Raw genomic sequence first — 20,043 nt, forward strand, 5'->3', positions numbered from 1 at the left:
AATATGTTAATCTAAGATGAACTTAATTTGGTCCATTAATTATTTAAATAAAAAAATAATGAAGAAAATAGAACATCATTGTAACAATAAAACAAAATAATTGTGCAAACTGAATGGGAACCGAGAATAACTTCTCACGAGAAAATCGGTATTGCTGCAAATTCGCCAAAAAAAAAAAATAAAAAAAGATTTACAAATTCAGAATAAAGCAGCGAAAACGTGAAATGGCGTCATACACTTGATATATATTTCGATTGCGTTATCAGATTTACAATGTTAACGCCCTTAATATTAGATCGTAAATATCTGGGTATGAAGGCGGCTCAGGGTGTGGTTTTTTTGTGTATTGTAAAAATGCGTGTTTTCATTCCGATAGCAATTAATAAGACAGACAGCAGGATCGAGGGTAAATAATATTGTTCTGTTATTTTCGGTCTTTTATTGGTGATATTAATTAATTGAATGACTAAAAATGTTATAACATGAAAGAAATCAATAGAATTTAATGTAGGAAATGTTCATTAACACCAACTATTTCTTTAAACACTTTTTAAACTTTAAAACTTACTAGCGATGCTGCTTGGTTATATGCCCATCTTGTCTCATCTTGGTTTCAACGATTCAAAAAGTTGTGATATTGATGTTAATGATAAACGATGCCCTGGAGGATCAAAACAAGTCGAAGAACATGAAAACAGTTAAATGCAGGACAAAAATTCAGCTCAGACTGTGAATGAACTTTTAAAAGTTGACTAATCATTCCGCTGTTCTATTTACATGTGATGGGAAAGATGAATGCCAAATCAAATAGTTCATGGTTATATAATGTAAAGCAACATATGGCAGTATCAGCAAGATAAGTTATGAATGTTGTTAAACCCGAATGAAACTGTTACTATACATGTCTAGTGATATGTATAATGTAATGTGTAATATGTGTCGATGTGGTACCACCATATTACCAGAAATACGGGAAAAAATTGTAGAAAATGATGTTGATATGTATGTTGATTAATTTGGCAGATTAATATAATTTTTGTAGATATTAATGTTTACACTTTGGAAATGGTGATTTTGCTGTGAAAGACAAAGAACAGCCAGGCCGGCTACAGAAGAAGTATGGAGTATGAAGAAAGAAGTATGAAGATGAAGTATTGGAGGCATTACTGAATGAAGATTACTAGTAATCATAAGAAGGATTTGCGTAAAAGTAATCATAAAATGTTAGTCAACCAACCACTTCCAGACTTTGAAAGCCAATAGAATTATTTAAAAGCTCCATAAATTGAAACCGTAGATTTTGATGGAAGTATTGCTTCAACACTAGAAAAAGAAAATGCTGTACTATAAAATTAAAATGAAAAAAAGGAATCAAAGTCAGGCACGAAACACCTGCAAAAATCGGCATGAGGAGTAGTATTCCTGATGCCAATGCAATGCTCTGAGTCTTGTAGGATTAACAAGGTTTGCTGTTTATTGACTGCCAAAATTGAAAGAAACTCTTAACGTACAACACTATCGACAACAATTGAATTAAATTGAATCCAACAGATAAATCAGAATAAACAATTTTATAACGCGTGTTGTTCAAAAGACAATAAGTTTAATGCGATAGGTGGACACTATATCGTTTGGATGAGTTTGGATTTAATTTCGTTTAAATAGACTTTAAACAGAGTTAGGTATATATATGTATAGTTTTGTTAAGATTAGTTGATGTAAAATCATACATAACCAGTGTTTTGAGATTATTTAAGAAAGATAGGACTGATGGGTCTTCCTAGATATATATCTAGATTTAATTTATTGTAAACACAAAGTCTTGGTTAGTGACTATTAACTAACAATGACTAGTAACAATGTAATAAGTAAATGTTTAACGAAAAATAACTTATATAAATGAAAAAGCATAAAGACCAAGACTCGTAGACAGATAAATAAATTGATTAGATGGAATGGCATTTGATAAGATACATATTTAAATGAATAAAATTTCAACAGCTATATAAGTGACAAATATGTGGTGTAACTGATAAAGCAAAATGTTTCCCACAGAACTTCAATACAATTATTTAAGATAAATAAGACTTGACGAGATCATGATAAACCTAGTGCAATATTAATGAGAAATTTAAATACAAGCTCAAGTTACCAAAAAATTAGGAAAGGAATGTGAAAATCAATAATATTATAAGTCAGATATTCATGATAATCGGTAATTTTTATGAAGATTTTAAACTTGGTGCTTTGATCAAATTCATTTGAGATCCGAGTAGGTGTTGGCCAAGAAGATGTATCTTCATTGCTTTTCTACATAATAGTGGATCTAATTTTGCGAAACGTTCTTAAAAACAGACATAGCGTTCAATACGACTCCTAGATCAGCCTGATGTTCCCTGATGATTGCGTTACATTTGTTGATACAGCTGCTGATGCTTCCTGTATTCGTTATTATATAGTTCGCATTGCGGAGTCATATGGCTTGAGAATTAACGAAGAAAACCTCAAAGTAATGGTAACTGATAGATAGCTTGCTTTTGAAAAATTTTTGAAAAAAAAGCTGTGTGAGATTTTATGAGTATGGCTCCTATTACAGTCTGACTTCAGTAAGTTTGAGATCTTCCAAATTAGATGTCTACGGCAAATATTACATGTTTCTTTCCAAAATCGTATTAGAACTAAAGTCATCTGTTAAGATGCGACAATTAATGAATAGTTGAGAAACAAATTCAGAAGTGAATATAGAGTGGTTTAGACATGTCTGTCAGAATGGATGAATGGTTAACGAATTCCCCATAAACTTCTGTTGCGAAATCAACCTTTTGGATGGAAGAAACAGTAAGTAGCTTCGAAAAAGACATACATCATACAAAGCGATCTGAAAAATAGAAGACTAACATTGTCTGGGGCCTCTCTTCGTTAACTGTCGCAAGATTTAGTGAAGATTGTTCGAAGTACTGCTGCAGCAACAGCAGCGACTTGATTGAGAACTAGCATCTCTTTCCGAGCATCGACATGGATTGATTATTGATGATTTTTTTGGATTGATGATGATGATGAGTACAAGGCGAAAAAAATTAATATCTGGGCAACCTTAGATATTTAGATAAGATAGAAAATATGTGTAAATCATTTTGCTATTTGCTTTCTAAGCTTTGCAACATTTTGCCAAGTATTGTCATTTTTTAAAATTACTTAATCGTCTTTCTTCCAAGAAACATTGTTATTTCTTTCATCTGTGATGATTTCGTTTGGTTGTCTTCACACACTTTTGGCTTGTATTCCTTCACAAATACTTATATATATTTAATTATATAAATATAATTATGAGCTGTTCACTCATTACTTATTATATTACTCATTAATCTCAGTTCAAATGAATTTTAATGCCCATTTTTTTCTCGTGAAAAATATAATAAAGAAGGAAAAATATGTATTTATATAAAAATTGCTAAGGTTATATGTAAAAAATATTCAACGTGACAATGTGGCGTTATAAAACCATTTTTATATAATGTAATTGGTTAATATCAAAACTGTCGTTCTTTTGTCGAATCATGGAAATTTCACAAACCAAGTAACATCACTAGAATGTGTTTTGAGAATCAAATATATTAAAATTATTCACAATTATGTAGCATCAATAAGAATGTGTAGAACGGGCTAATAGTATCATATGGAAAATGTCACAGAATTCTTATTTACTGAAAACTTAAATTAACCTTTAGGAAAACATATTTGGTATTAATAAATACATGAAGCAAGAACTACTCTTATTCATTGCTATAAAAAATAATTTAAAAAAAATTGTTATTTGATTATTTTTGAAAGTTTTTCTTTAAACGAATACCATCTGATAATATCCAATAAGAATTAGAAAGTGGCCGCAAGACAGATCTCGGATAGTAAAATACGTCAATTCAAGGAATTTTCATTAAAATTGCCGTTTAAGGCCTGAATAATAAAAACGATCTCTGTCGAATTACACCTGAATATTTGTGTTCGATTAGTATTCCGACAAGAAACCGCTTGACAAATAACATTTTTGGAAGCAGGTTCATCGACACACAAACTGTTCTCGAAAGAATATTCAATATAGTGCGAGAGAAGGGGAGGGAGAGGAAAAAAGGACCAGTCGAATAAAAGATGAGCCTTTCGATAGTGATTTTTCGTCGATTTCGCTAAAAAAAAAGAAAGTTTCTCAGGCTCTTCGGTAATTACAATTGCATATCACATGTATTTTAACAAAATTGTATACCTAGCGGAAACAATCGCAAAATATTTGCATAACGATACTTGTTTTCATGTAATGTAATGTTGATATCTTAATTGCTCAATATCAATTGAATTTCTCTAAATTCACAGTTAGTTGTTTTTTTTTGGCTATTTTTAAACATCTTTAGTGATGGAAAACAAAAGCTAAATTCGCGACATATGTTCTGTATTCGGTGATGATGATGCCATAGTTGGCGGAACAGTTTAAAATAGTTATAATTGTTGACCATTTCTACCTCCAGACACTAGAGCTCGAGTACGAATTAACAGATTGTTATAAAGTAATCGATAACAAACTCGAGTAAACTTGGGACCTGGTTTCAATGGCCGACTTTACGTAGAAAATTCATGTTGATGATATATAATACTTACAAAAGGTCTAAATTATTAAAAATATTGTTTACTGCTAATATCGTTCAAAACAAGCCGATATATATTTGTCAACATAATATTTATATAATTCTTTAAAAGAAATATAGTATTTGTATCACACGTAGCACTCTGTGAACTGTAAATACATAATATAAATGATAAATTGATATATTACAGATAAACTTCGCAAGTTCTTCAGATAGAATTAATATTAATCATACAGGATATTTTTAAAACCACAAAATTCTGTTGATTAAAATTTTTCTAGACAGTTTATATTTAAAACAGAACTGTTACATTGGAAATTTATGTAAGAAATTTTTAAATACTATACGTGTGAATAATTTATATCATTGACCAAAAACATATAAGTTAATAGGTTTATGATTACATACAGCATTATATTTGTTAGAATAATTTATCAAGTATCGGTAGTGTACGATAAAGATGGAGAATCTCATCTGCTATCTTTACCTCTTGCGACCTTTTGTTTTACTTCTCGTTACTTCAGCACGATGACAGTTAATCTATATTTCTATCTATGCTCTTGTTGACACTTGAAACTTCACAGTGTATAAAAGATTCTAGTTATAAAGGTGATAAGATTCCGCATGAATTAAAATTGGATTGAGTTTCTATTTGTAAACCGTTCTTAACGCGAAAAAATCGAGTTATTTTTTAAGCTTGTTATTATGGGTGATGAACAGTGGACCAATGTGATAATGTGCGATAATAATACGCGAAGCATGACTGTAGTCCAGCGAAGTTTGCTTAGTTTTCCAACAACCTCTTTAACAATTGCTGCTAAAACTGCTCAAACCATATACAACTTTAGTGGATCGGCAAAAATTGAAGATACTGGCTGAGAGGTATCGTTCCATCCAGCGACCTAAGCTGGAAATTTCTAGTAAAAGTGTAAATTTTGTTTCAAAAGACACAAATCAGTTGGTACATGGAATATTGATTAGTTTTTGGAATGTATATATTACTTTTTCCCATATCCATTATAATATTTCGAATAAATATCTTTATGCGATAATGTATTTGAATAAATTAGAGAATATATAATATAATAGTATACTAAGTGTGTATAAGATAAGGTATAATTAAGATATAATATTAGCTTTTCACATAGTTAGCAAGACATAATATATAGAACCATTAAAATTAGTAAGTAATTAAATGTGATCATTTTATACTAAATTTTACTGAGCGCTAATTTACTGTAGTGTTGAAAACATATCGTAATAATAACTACACTTTTCATTTAAATAGTAGATTTTTAGTAACTATAAAAATGATAATAACGGTGATGATTAAAATATCTAGAAAAGTTTCTTCTTTTAGAGTATTGTGATATAAATTTGTTACAAGTAAAATTGATTAGCCCGCCCCTTTGTTAAAATCTATATCGCAGACACATAAACCAAAACCAACGCCACTTTTGCTTCCCTCCATGATTAAAATTCGTAATCATCCCGCAGCTTCATTTCGATTAAAATAAGACGGCCCCTACAGGTCGATACATTCAATATTCACATGACTCATCCCCCCTTGATGGGATTCTATTTTCTTTCGATCGACAATGCCTATGTTATGTACACAATTTCGACTGTACAGTTTCTCCTTTTCGATATGTTCGTATTGGGCGTAGGATGAGAAACCGTACGGGAATGGAAAATGGTTTCATCGTGAAAATATGCTAACTGTTTACGATGACTTGTTTACTCGTGCACTTTTTAAGTTAATTATTTCATTGTCTTATAGCCTAAAGCTGGTGAACTTTGAGTTGTGTTATGCAAATTCAAGGGGTTCAGGCGAAAAATTATATACAATATTATTTTAATATGACGATTCAGTCATCTCATTTAATACTTTTGTTCTATACGAATTCCCCATTTTCAAATTATTTGGCTTATTACATTCGTCTAAAGCCTACATTCCCATGGTTTTACTATATATTCTCCTCGTCCGTTTTTTTGCAACACTCGATAGTTTTCAATGACATCGTTTTTTAATTTATAAAGATCTTCGTTTATTGGTTCCTAATTCAACTTCAGATTTAAGATAACGTTAGTTTAGTTTCCGTCATGATATCTATATATAAAACCTGAATTTAATTTTAGTATTGGAATACACATCTCACTAATTATTTAAATAATTGATTTTTAAAAAAAAGAAACGACTTCAAAAAATAAAAAAACTCAAACTGCAAAGTAAAAAATGGTCAAACTTAGATTTTCAACACAAAAAAAAGAACGTTTTAAAATAAAATATGTAGATAATCATTGTAATAACTAAGTTTTTTGTTGGTTCAATTTTATTAAGTATTACAATGGGTAGGCCAAGTAAAGGTGTAGCCTGTATGCGGAAAAATAGGAATAAAGAAACAATGATTGAAAATAAGGAATGGTTCAGGACCCGGGGTTCGCTACCTAGTCTAGGTGATTTGGCAAATGTTCTAACCAAACTAGAACAATAAAAAGTTACTACCCCCATCGGGAATCGAACCCGCGACCTTCACGTATGCTCTAACCACTATACCATAAAAGCCAATAACCACCAGTAACATTTTACACAAATATCTGATTATCTTAGATAAAAAAAATATGTGAAAACTTCGTACATGCCTTCGAAATTTGAGGGTTTCTCTCGATTTCTCTTCTCCCATCTGATCCTGATTTGGTTCCAATGGGACCACCTCGGAAGTGCACTCTTTCGAATAAAAAAAGAATTTTGAAAATCGTCCATAATTGACGGAAAAATCGGCGGACATTTAAAAAAAATTATAGCTGAACATAGAACTTCCTCCTTTTTTGAAGTCGTTTAATGAGATTACTGCAGTTTAGCAATTGCCAGTTTTAAATAATGTTTTTATTGCATCTTATATTGGATATTCTTAGCATAATCTTAATTTATAGGTTTATAAATCAATTTATTACTTCTATTTTAATGTACTTGCATCAAACAAGCAAGATTATAAATAGATCTGGATGTATTTTTCAAAAAAAGTAGTTGTTGTGGTTTAGGTCGTTTCAATATTCTAATTTCCTGCACGTTGTCCAGTGATTTAATAACCTTGTTTAACGCTTATTTTGGCAGTGTTGGATTACTAGTCGGCTTGATGGTTTAGTGCTGATTTGCAGCTCCTTATATGTCTAAATATTTTTAAAAATTAAAATTTCTTTAGTGTTAACTTCGAGTTTACTAACCAATACGATCTGATTTAAATAATGATAATAACACGTGCTTAATGACTAATTAAAATATTCATAGTTTAAGAGGTCAATACAGATATTTTATTTATGAAATATATTTTATTAGATTGAAGAAAGTTTTTTTTCTACACGTAAATATAGACACATATTTTCAAATAAAAAATCAAAAGTATTACATTGACGGATTAATGAAGAAAAATGAAGCTATTAAAATTAAACTTGTTTGATTTAATTAAATGGTCTTGAAAGCAAAAAATATGTAAATTAATTGATTTTTGATAGCCGAAAATTTGTTATAATAAGCCGATTATTCTTGGAATAACTTATAAAATGGTATTTATTACGATCTATACTTTTGAACTGTTTGGAATTTTTAATAAATTAAGCGAAAAAGTGAGGATTTAGCTTAGGAAATAGCTTTTATAGTAAGAAAATCGATAGGCATTTTGTTACAGTGATTTTAGTGACAAAATACATTTTTGTTAATAATAGTTGTTACAAAAAATAAGCATATAAGTATTGAATGTTACTGGCGTGACTGAAATGGTTATTCCTTGTTATATTTTACACTTTTGCTTAGAAAAATTTACAGTTACAATCACAAACATAAAAACAAATCAATGTCTTGTGGGATTCGAACTCGCAACTATTGCAGCAATGGGGTGGACTTGGGGGGTGTCCGTCGTCGAGAAAAATATTGATATGTCAATATCTTTAAAAAAACAAGTACCAATTTAAATATTTTATTAACAATAATGTTTAAGAAATATATTTAGTTTTTTTTTGAAAAAACGTCGAAAAACATCGGATAACAAAAATATCGATAGATCGGTCAAAAAAATATCGGCTAAAAATATCGATATTTTTTTCAAATATATCGATAGATAGATATATCGATATTTTTTCGGCATCCCAGGCGGACCGCCCAGTTTTAGTAAGGAATTGAATATTGTTTTGATTCTTGTACTGAACTTAATTGAGCTTAAAAATATTCGGTAAAAGCTTTTATAATTAAAAAGTGACATCAAGTGTAAATTTTTAGAAGATAGAAAGTAAAATATCTCTTTATTATGCACATTATTCAAAGTGTCGAATAGATTTCACAACAGTTACCCACAACATGAAATAAACTTAATTAGTTTATTATTTTTTGCAACTGTGTTAATAGCGACTACATAATACGTAACGCATTGAAGCTTCTAGTTTTCAAACATCATGCTGGTAAATCATCGTGGACGAAATGGGCCTTTTAATCTATTTTTAGTATAAAATTACTGTAAATGGTTAGACAACTTTACATGCTATTAAAATATGCACGATACAAATACATATATCATGTTGTGATGATTGTTGAACTTAAACCGTGGGATAATTTATAGATAGCGTCATAAGTATTTAATTTTTGAAGATAATAAGATAACATAAACACTCGTATCGCTAACAAAAAAATAATTTGGTATTTGCTAGCGGGGTTGACAACTTTTATTGTTCTTACATGAATCTATTTCATATTTTAAATTCCAGATCCTTTATTTTAGGAAGTTATTTGATTAATTTTTATACATACACAACGATCCGTGGATTTTATTATATCACTATCGATATTTTCAGACTACTTATTGAGCACGTAATGGATTCTATATACTTTAATAAGATATAGTAAACTAAATTGTGAGGCAGAAGATACAACAGGTTTCTTTACCCTATCGAAATATTGCCTAATAGATATTTTATAAAACAAGGTAAAAATACATTGACATTATTACATTAGTTGTATATACCACACTAATTCAGTATGCTCAACTATGATAAAATAGTCGTTTTTAAAGACACAACTTGATTTTTATGTCGAAAAAAACAAACATCATTTAATACTATATAAGAACTGGTCTTTTTTAAATTCATCGTAACAAGTGATTTTAAGAACTTGGACGTCATATCGTAAAATCACATTTTCCCGTTTTTGCTTAACGATCAAATAATGACGGATCTAGTTTTAGTGACAGAATCATTCCTTTTCCTTGGACGTATAGAATTTAACTTAAGCAGAGATAGTTTAAGGTAAGTTCAAGAGATTTTTTGTGATTTCTTATAAAAAATTGAGGCCCTTCCATAGATTCATACACTATATTAGAAATAGGGAAGAAGAAACTCACTCTTTGGGGTCATATATTAGAAGCGTATGTATGAAGGTATGTTGAAGCATGCCATAAAGATACTAATGAGCGGTTATTAAAACTAGTAACCTTCTAGATGGAAATGATATGTTTTTCCTTTTAAATAAGCAATAAAACTGTTTCTCCTTCAGAGAACTGGTTCGGTAATTACGATTATTCGCAATAAAATGAGATTTAAGTCAGCAGACGAGTAATTGGTATGGATGTCGGTTCTTGTCTGCAGGCAGTCCACATGGTACGTAGGTCCCGTTATTGCAAATTCTAAACCATCAACGGTGTCATTGTATAGCATTCCCAGTGTACGAACATTGTTTGCCTCTTTTTTTTCAGCATAAATTTACTATATAACGACCGAACTAGTGAAATAATTAAAATGATACTAGCAGAATAATACTTTCCTTTTGAATATTGTTAGCATTGCCTATATCTTGGTTATATATCTTGATATTCGATCAGATAAAGTAACCAGATAATTTAAATCATATATTCTTTAAATATGATAGTAGTGATGCCCATGATTTAGACATCTGAATACAGAAAACAATTATAAAATTATTGTATTGATGGTAGTATTATTTGCTTACCTAACCAAATGTAAATTGCCAATGTCACTTGTTAAATTGTGTAAAATGCCTTACCTAAAACAGAAAAAAAAGTTAGTATAATTATTACTATTGTACACTGAAACAAAAAATATTTTCTATATATTCATACAAATATATACAAGGTTTGCATTTCTTAAAGTATATTATAATAATTTTTGAAGTAAATTTAAGATAGTAGAGTAGACAGTGGCGTAGCGTAGTGGAGGCGATAAAATATCACATGAATAATAATAATTCCTTGAAAAATAATTTAATATTTTTGACATATTTACGATTCGGGCCAATTGAAATGAGCGCGGAATGTTTGACTATTTATTCTGTGATGAAATCCTTTCGTTAAGGAGTTGTTCTAATTTAGAAATGTTTTTCTATATTTCCAAATCTTAACCATTATATAGCGTAATGATGCAATGTACTGTCTAATAATGACATTTTGCTCATTGTAGCAAAAAGACAGACTATTGGCAAAACAGAGCAAAACTCAATGGGAAAGGTTATTTTTGGCAAGAAATTCTTATCAGAATGTTTCATATTATTAAATGCAATGTACGTGACAATATTTTAATCACGTATCACCAGCAATCTGAAAGGAATTTATTGATTTTGATAAATATAATTCAAATAGTGCTCCAGATATTACTCATAAACATCAAACAAGTTAGGTATTAAGATGAACGTTGTGATTGAAAATCAGGAATTTCAAGTAGCCGATTTTTTAAATAGATTTAATTGAAATAACATATAAAACTGTTGAAGGAATTTCAAAGATGATTTTGAGTAAGCTTGAAGCTGGTGGCATCTATATAAGTATGTATGGCTGGAATGAAGTATTAATAGCAAGATGCCGTAAGACATTATCGAATCTTAGGAAAAATTGACAGAGACAGGAGAAAACTTAAACATCTGATCATATAAAGGAACTTTGTTAGTCACGATGCAGTAATTTTCCTATCTTTGTTTGCTGGGCGTGTGGCAACTGGTGCTGTATGAAATCCTGCACAACTATATTTACAAATGACATAAGACTGTACGCTCAGAAAGTAAATGCCTTGTAAATGGCACTGATAGAGGAATGAGAGGAATGGACAGATGACGCTGCAACTTGTGCAAAAAATATATGCGAAGAACTTGGCATTTCCATAGAACCCCAGAAGATCATAATAAGAAGGAATATTTTTGATGACAAAATTAGAGATGCAAACTAGCAAGCAATTTTCTAGATTAGATAGAATCATTATATAAATTCGTAAGCAACAGAATTTGGCTGAGAAATTGTACTTATTTGTAATCTATACAATATACAATAATGATGATTGTTCTTGTCGAAAAGTTCCTTATGATTAGTTTATATTATGGTATTTGAAATCGAAATACTGAAATAAGAGGGCAGCTGTTAATATGACAACAAAACTAGCATTAAATAATCTAGAAACTGTTCAGTTACATATCATTATGGAAATTATATTAGTACCTTGTTATATTGCGATAACTACATTAAAAATATTAATTAAAAGCTTCAACAAGTAAGGAATTTTTAACATTAAAACATTTTTTAAATGATCATTAAATACATATTAGATTAAATTAATACTGTCAAACAAATTTTATAATGTCAAGTAAATACGAATTCATATTTATTATCTTAAATTCTAGCAGCTTTAGATCTATGGATTATATATAGATATTTAGATCTACTCAATTCATATAGTAGGGGTTTTCTTAATTTTATAAATTGTAAGATAAATTAACGTTTTAATTAAACCGTTAATATACATAACAGGTGATAGTATATTTAATTAGAATTTTATGAGACCTAATAAAAAACTGATGCTCATATTTAAATCTCATAATCAATCATTCACTTGATAAGCTTGGTTATTTACAAACAATTTAATTATCCTAGCGGTAACCATTTCATAGCTTAAACAACCTGATTAATTAGAATATTAAGAAGAACGATATGTGGATTCAATCTTGATGTCTATCCGACGGCCATTAAATGACCTATTTTATATATTAACGTAGCGGGACTGGTAGATTTAAACGTTTTTACAGTTTTTCAAACTTAATATTAATAACACATTATTAATTGCATTTTAAGTATTATTTGAATCTTGACGATCATATTGGATATTTCCTTTAAAAGTTGATTATATAATTTATACCTTTCATCCAATATATTATAATCTCTCCAAATAGTCAATGCCGCAAACCCAATGCTAAATACAGTTCGTAAAAATATAAATTTCGTTTTAAACTCGGAATGGACCTTCTCTTCTCATTTTTCCTTAGTTAGAAAGAGGCAGAATGCGGTCTGATGCGTTAGAATATGTAACCAAATCAATTTATAAAATTAGATTTGTGTTGGTACTGGTCAACCTTGTTGTCAAATATCTACAATGTATATTCTTCAAAACATTAATGCTAATAATTAGAGGTTCCAAATTGGCAAACTATGTAAACCAATATTCTATGTTACGTCATAAATCTTAATGATGTGCATTGGCTGTTTTCTGGGATAGAATACACTTTAAAGTCAAGTAGTTTATATTTCAGTGTGTTGTACGGTTTATTTTGCGATCACTCATTAGTTTACTCATTACTTTCGACTGTTTCTAGGTTTTATAAATAGACATCAAAAATTCAAAAATCAGCAACAGAATCATTCAGGTTTCCTGAGATATGCCAACAGAAACAACTAAATGTTCAATTGTTAAATATGACAATGTTCTATTTATTTCTGTTCCGGTTTTACTGCCATTTCTAGTTGTTAGTGACCTTTATAAATATTTTAAAGCAGTTATAGTCGACTGAGGCGATTATATTCGCACTATGCATAAGTTAACGACAAAAAAATATGTGTGGAATTTACGTAATCGAAATTAAAAAATCCGAACTGGTCTAGTCACGAATATTTTATTAATTCATTCATTAACTGTAAATTTTCTCTTGGGTCTTTTAAATATTCGTAATTTTTGTCGTTACGGTGTCATTGGCCTGAGGACTGGACTATCCCAAATGCGGGAGTGGTCAAATTTTGTTCGTTAGCTTATTAGAATTGATCTTACTTGTGGATTTCATAATACAAGGGATACAATATTTTTATGTACATATAATTAATTAGATTCATTCATATAGTTTCTAATCTGTCTGTATTAAAAATGTAATAAATTAGTTGAGTGAAATGAAATTACTATAAAATATTTTTACAAAAAAAAATTGAACCAACTTCAAAAAATAAATGAGGAACTCACTAAAAAGTATAAAATAATCAAACTTTTTAAAAACGTCTTAAAATAAAATATGTACATAATAATCGTGAAATAACTAAATAAAAATAAACAAAAAAACTTATTTAACCTATCTATACACGTATTGTATATTCTACTATATACACACAATTTAGCTCAATATCTGCCACTTTGAAGTCGGTGTATTTTTTACTTTTTAGTGAGTTCCTTATTTATTTTTTGAAGTAAAAATATATTACGTTTCCCTTTTTAGTGTTAGATATTTACTTAATAAATTACGCAGTTATTTTATTAAGTATTACGACGGATAGCGCAATTAAAGTACAGCCCGTATGAGGAAAAATAGGAATAAAGAAACAATGAATGAAAATAAGGAACGCTTCAGGTCCTGGGGACCGCCACCTAGTTTAGGCGAGTTGATAAATGTTCCAATAAAACTAGAACAAAAGGAGTTGGTGCCCAGGGTGGAATCGAACCCGCGACCTCCGCTTGTGAGCTTAACGTTCTAACCATTACAACATAGAAAAAGTTGTCTACGATGCTTCTACGACTTCTCATATGATATGGTTAGTTCTTAAAAAGCAAACTGAATGGCTTTTACACTGAGCTACTTGTCGACCGATTTCGTCATATAAGTGCAGCAATACCATTATACATAAATATGTGACTATTTTAATAAAAATATATGACAATATTGTACGTGCCTTTGAAATTTGAGGTTTTCCTTCCATTTCCCCACCTTCCCCCTATCATATTCTGACTTGGTTCCAATGGGACTACCTCGGAAGTGCACTCTTTCGAACAGAAAAAGAATTTTAAAAATCTGTCCATGTATTAAAACAAATAAACAGCCGAATATAAACCTCCTCCTTTTTTGAAGTCGGTTAAAAATGAAAGATCATCCTTACACTCACACTGCGAAATATTGTTTCTATTATATTCGACAGAACATTATAAACAAGAATAACACACTCTACTATGAAAAAACTATTCGATGCCAGGTCTATACTATAGTTCAATATGGCGTGAAACATTACATAACGGACTAATGTTTACTGACGACAGCTTTCTTTATGTATTACTGATATTGATAATATACAGTTATTTATATTTGTTACTTGTATAAGTTAAGAATGATGGACTGCAAATCAGAATGTAACTGACGTGATTAAAATTTAACAAGTACTTAACATAAGAAGTTAAAACGATATTGAAATAATATATATCTATAAAAATACAGATTATGCTTCGACATTGTTTTAGTTAGATAATATAGGATTTTTTTTCATGAAATCAATGCATGCTTAACTATTTTAAAAGGATTAGCATTACATTCAATAATATAATTATCAGCTGACCAAACGTTGAGCTATTTGATTCAATTAATCATATTATGACTAAAAAACTTAATATAATTCAATATTATGGTGTTAGATCTAAGTTAGATCTAATCTACAGTGATGAAAAGACGAATGAAATTCTTTTAACTTTAAAAGTTCTTCTATTAAATTTTTCTCGGTTAACCGACGATCCATAAGTAATTAAACATTTCTTGTCGAATACAAAATTGAACAATTCATTTTTATGAGGCTATGGAAGACCGAGCATGAAAAAAAATGGAATGTGAAAGTCCCCGCAATGTTTGTGTTAAGGATAACCCCCAATATTTAGTTTTGTGTCGAATAAATAACAGAATAATTTTAAAACAAATTAATTTGGTGGTATTAATTACAAAATGGGTATAATTTTCTCTAAAAAGGGTATTATGATGGCTTAAAACTGAGAATAAACATATAGATTCACTTCAACTTCAACTTTGAAATCTTCATATATTGGGAATGAAGATATAAGTAAATAATATAGGGTGTGGCAAAAGTCCCGCCATTAATGCAAAAAAAATTGATGTAATTTCCGCTGAGTGAACCAGAATAAATATTGTCACTATTTATACTGGTTCATGTGGCGTATATTTATCCAACAATAAAATTTGGACATCTACACAGCACAATGGATAAAGTGAAACTGAGCTAAACGTCATATAACCAGGATGGCGCACAATCAAAATGGTAGCGGTACTTTTGCCCTACCCTATATATCAGGATATTATTGCGGTTCACGGTTCGAAATTGCATTCTCTGTCAATTTGTAAAAGCCATTTCCTTTTAGATCTTTTGAATCTTTCTCATATCATGTAAACATCCAAAAACAGTTGATTCATTAACCCCAAAACTCTCTGAAAGTTCTTTAAGGGTTTGAGCTGGATTTTCGTTCAATATGTTTTGCAATTCATTGTCTTATAACTTTTTGATTCTCATGGCCTTTCTCTACCATTGATATCAAAATTATACATTAAAAAGAAAATCGACAATTGGGATATGACAAGACAGCATCACCATAAATGTCCAAAAGCGTTTGATGGCCAATGTCGCCGAATATAGAAAATACTATTTTGTAAACTGTTATGCTATGCAGAGAAAAGTTAAAACCATCGAATTTAACAATTAGGTTAAGTTGTTTTTATTAATAACAACTTATTTTTTTTAGAGTTCAAAATATTTTCTTCCACATATAATTGTAAAATATTTATAAACACTGTATGGACTTATGCTAAATAGATTAAAAAAAGTTAACTGTTAACATCTGTTAAACTTACTGTACATTTTCTGCGTATTTAGGGCAGAATCTTATAATCTGTACCGTTCCCGTATTTTTTCTAACATTAATTATTTTAATTTAAATATTTCTACGAGAAAATAGTTTCGTTTTTGAGTTTTATTTCGAAATTATTAGTTATATAGGATATATATGAGTTAATATTATCATACATTTAATTACCATTAGTACTTAAACAGTTACTTTACTATGATGACAAATAGAATTACAATATATTTAAAAATATATTCAATAGTTCAATAAGCAGTTGACAGAATACGTTCGAGACAGAATCTGTGAATGGATTCTGTTTTTTTACGATTGGTGGGTGGGACAGATTGACGTCAATGAGAGAAAAACTACAGTAGGCGTGTTTTGACTTTCCCAGAAAATCCGGAATGGAAAAGCTCGACTATATATAGAAAAACTATCTGCTGTACGTCAGGCCATGTAGGCGGATTATGAAAATTGATCTTCTGGAGACGAACAATAAGTTAACGACGCGAAAACAATTTTAATGGAGGTTGGGAACAGGCGGAAGACGACTGATAATACTTTCCGATTGGATAGACAAAAATTTGCATTTGGCCCATACTAATACCGGAAATCGACGTCAGGCTTATCACGTCACTGATTTTAAAGCTGTCATAGAGTAGCACTATAGCTGATATCTTATTAAGAAGCAAATATGTTTGTTGGTTTTCCTAAATTTTCATAAATTTGCGTTTAATATTTATAAATGTATGCCTTTATTTAAACAAGACCATCATATAACCGGTCAATCGAAAAGTTCACGGTCTACCATAGTAAAACACATTTTTTTGACAAAATTAGTTTTTTTCTTCAACATAATTGCCTTCAAGGGTGATACATTGATTATAGCAACCCTCTAACTTTTCGATACAATTTTTGTAGTATGATTTATCCTTTGCTTCAAAATAGGCCCCAGTTTCGGTGATCGCCTCTTTACTCGACGAAAATGTTTTCTGCGGGCCACATCTGGAGAATACGGTGGATGAGGAAGCAACTCGAAGCCCAATTCATGGATTTTTGCCATTGTTTTCACTGACTTGTAACACGGTGCATTGTCTTGGTGAAGCAGCACTTTCTTTTTCTTAAAATTCGGTCGTTTTTAAGCGATTTCGTCTTTCAAACGGTCGAATACCGCTATATAATAGTCGCTGTTGATCGTCCTTCCTTTTTTTTTGTTGCCAGCCAACTGTTGCGTTTTCCCACGCTTTGGAACGGGTTCATCGTATGCAGTCCACTCGGATGATTGTCGATTGGACTTGGGAGTGAAATGATGGAACCATGTTTCATTCATTGTCACATATAAACGTAAAAACTCGAGTTTATTACAATGATCATCTTCAAACACTGCTCCAAATCATCAACTCGTCGTTGTTTTTAGTCAAAAGTGAGCTCGCGCGGCACGCACTCTGCACAGAACTTTCTCATACCCAAATATTCGTGAATGATATGATGAACACGTTCAGTTGATATCTTTAAAGCGTCTGTTATTTCATTCAATTTCAATTTACGGTCAATCAAAAGCATTTTGTGGATTTTTTAAATGTTTGCATCGGTGAGAACCTCTTTTCGTTCACTGCGTTCACCATCTTGGAGGCTCATTTCACCACATCTAAATTTAGCATACATAGCAATCCTTGATGGTTGATTTTCCTGTGGCAGCGCCCGGAAACTTGGCATCAAGCTAAGTTTTTTGCTTCAACTGCATTTTGTCCCTTCAAAAAGCAATATTTTACTAACAAGCGAAATTTATTTTTATTAATTTTTTCATAATAACAAAAGTCGCTTGACTCAAAATGCTATAATTCACAAACTAATGATCCGACAGCTGTCAAATTTATACACGCATCTTTTGAGGGTTAGGGGTAATTAAAAACATATGGATTTAATTCTAGTATTGCCATCTATGTATCTGGCCGGGGACTTTTCAACTGACCTGTTAGTTTCAAATATCTTTGAAAATATTACGATTTGGAACCTTGGTCAAGCATGGAAATATACATTAAGTGATTACATGAATTTTTTTTTCTTTAAAAATAAATTTAGTGTGAATATTTTTACAATATATATATATATATATATATATATATATATATATATATATATATATATATATATATATATATATAATTTTTTAATATATGCACCTCACTATACAACACTACACAATATAAGATGGTTTGATTCTTTTGAGTCTATGTCCTGTTCTGGTGGTATCCAATAGTTGCAATATTTCAATATTCGTGTGAGAATGGAGGGTTTCCTCATGCCCCTTTGCAATTCTCTTGATTTCTTGATTGATTGTGGGTATCTGAAGGTCTCGATGTAGGTAATCAGTCCTATAGTATTTGGGTACACCCATAATACCTCTCAGGACTTTGTCCTGAAAAAATTGTATTTTACTTGTTACTCTTTGTAGAAAATCCCCATAACTGAACTCCGTATGACCATGTAGGTTTCAATATTTGCTTATATAATAGCAATTTATTATGTACTGATAATTGTGATTTTCTTCCAATTAGCCGGTACATTTTTCTATATTTCAATTCCCGTTCTTTTCTTTTCTTCTTTATATGTTCCTTCCAGCGAAGTTTTGCATCGAGATTCATTACGAGATATTTAGCGTTGCTGCTATATGGAATGATAGTATTATTTAATGTTATGGGTGCTTGTACGGTCTGTTTATAGGTGAACTGCACATGTACAGATTTACTTTTATTAATTCTTATTTTCCAAGCTTAGACCAATTATTTATATTGTCACTTTCCTGTTGTAATTTTCGTGAGGCTTCTTCGCTATTGTCTCCGACAGTTATAATCGCAGTATCATCAGCAAATGTATTGTATGTATTACGTATTAAGTATGTATAAGTAAGTATTGTTATTGTATGTAAATGTAGGTGTAATATTTTCTATTTGTGGTATATTACAAGTGTAGAGTAGATAAAGCATTGGTCTCAGTACACTTCCTTGTGGTACACCTGCTTTAGCTTCTTTTATTGTAGAGTAAGCTTCTTCTTGTTTGACTCTAAACATTCTGGTTGTAATGTATGATTTTAATAGTTCTGTGTGTTGTTTTGGAAGCATTTTCTCTAGTTTATGAATAAGGCCTTCATGCCAAACCTTATCGAAAGCTTGTGCTACATCTAAAAATATAGCTGAGCATACTTTTTTACTTTCGTAGGCTTTTTCAATAACATCTATTATTCTATGAACCTGGTCAGTTGTTGAATGCTTGTTAATAAACACCAACTGGTGTGTTGGTATTAGGTTTTTTCTCTCTATGGTCGATTTTATTCTTTGCAACAGGAGTTTTTCAAAATCCTTAGATATTACTGGCAGCAGTGATACGATATATATTAATCCATAATTTTTTACAACTTGTTGCTAGCTTTCTGGCACTACCTTGTTAAAATGGCCATGTTGGTGTGACGTCGATTCATTTTCGCTTCGATGTCGATGTG

General features: G+C 30.4%; 1 protein-coding gene across 5 annotated transcripts in view; it reads right to left on the reverse strand.

The window, feature by feature from the left end:
- Positions 1-20,043, reverse strand: part of LOC143191251 (cyclic AMP response element-binding protein A) — a 194,377-nt gene that overhangs the window by 26,807 nt on the left and 147,527 nt on the right. Inside the window, exon 2 of one of the 5 annotated variants that reach the window (XM_076396143.1) lies at positions 10,627-10,680. The exons of the other annotated variants lie outside the window; for them this stretch is intronic. The gene's annotated coding sequence lies outside the window, so the exon portion shown is untranslated. The remainder of the gene's footprint in view (positions 1-10,626; positions 10,681-20,043) is intronic. 5 annotated transcript variants of the gene reach the window in all.

The sequence above is a fragment of the Rhynchophorus ferrugineus genome, unplaced genomic scaffold, assembly GCF_030347505.1.
Source record: "Rhynchophorus ferrugineus isolate W39M unplaced genomic scaffold, kcgeb_rfMv2 rfM2, whole genome shotgun sequence".
Taxonomy (NCBI): Eukaryota; Metazoa; Arthropoda; class Insecta; order Coleoptera; family Curculionidae; genus Rhynchophorus; species Rhynchophorus ferrugineus.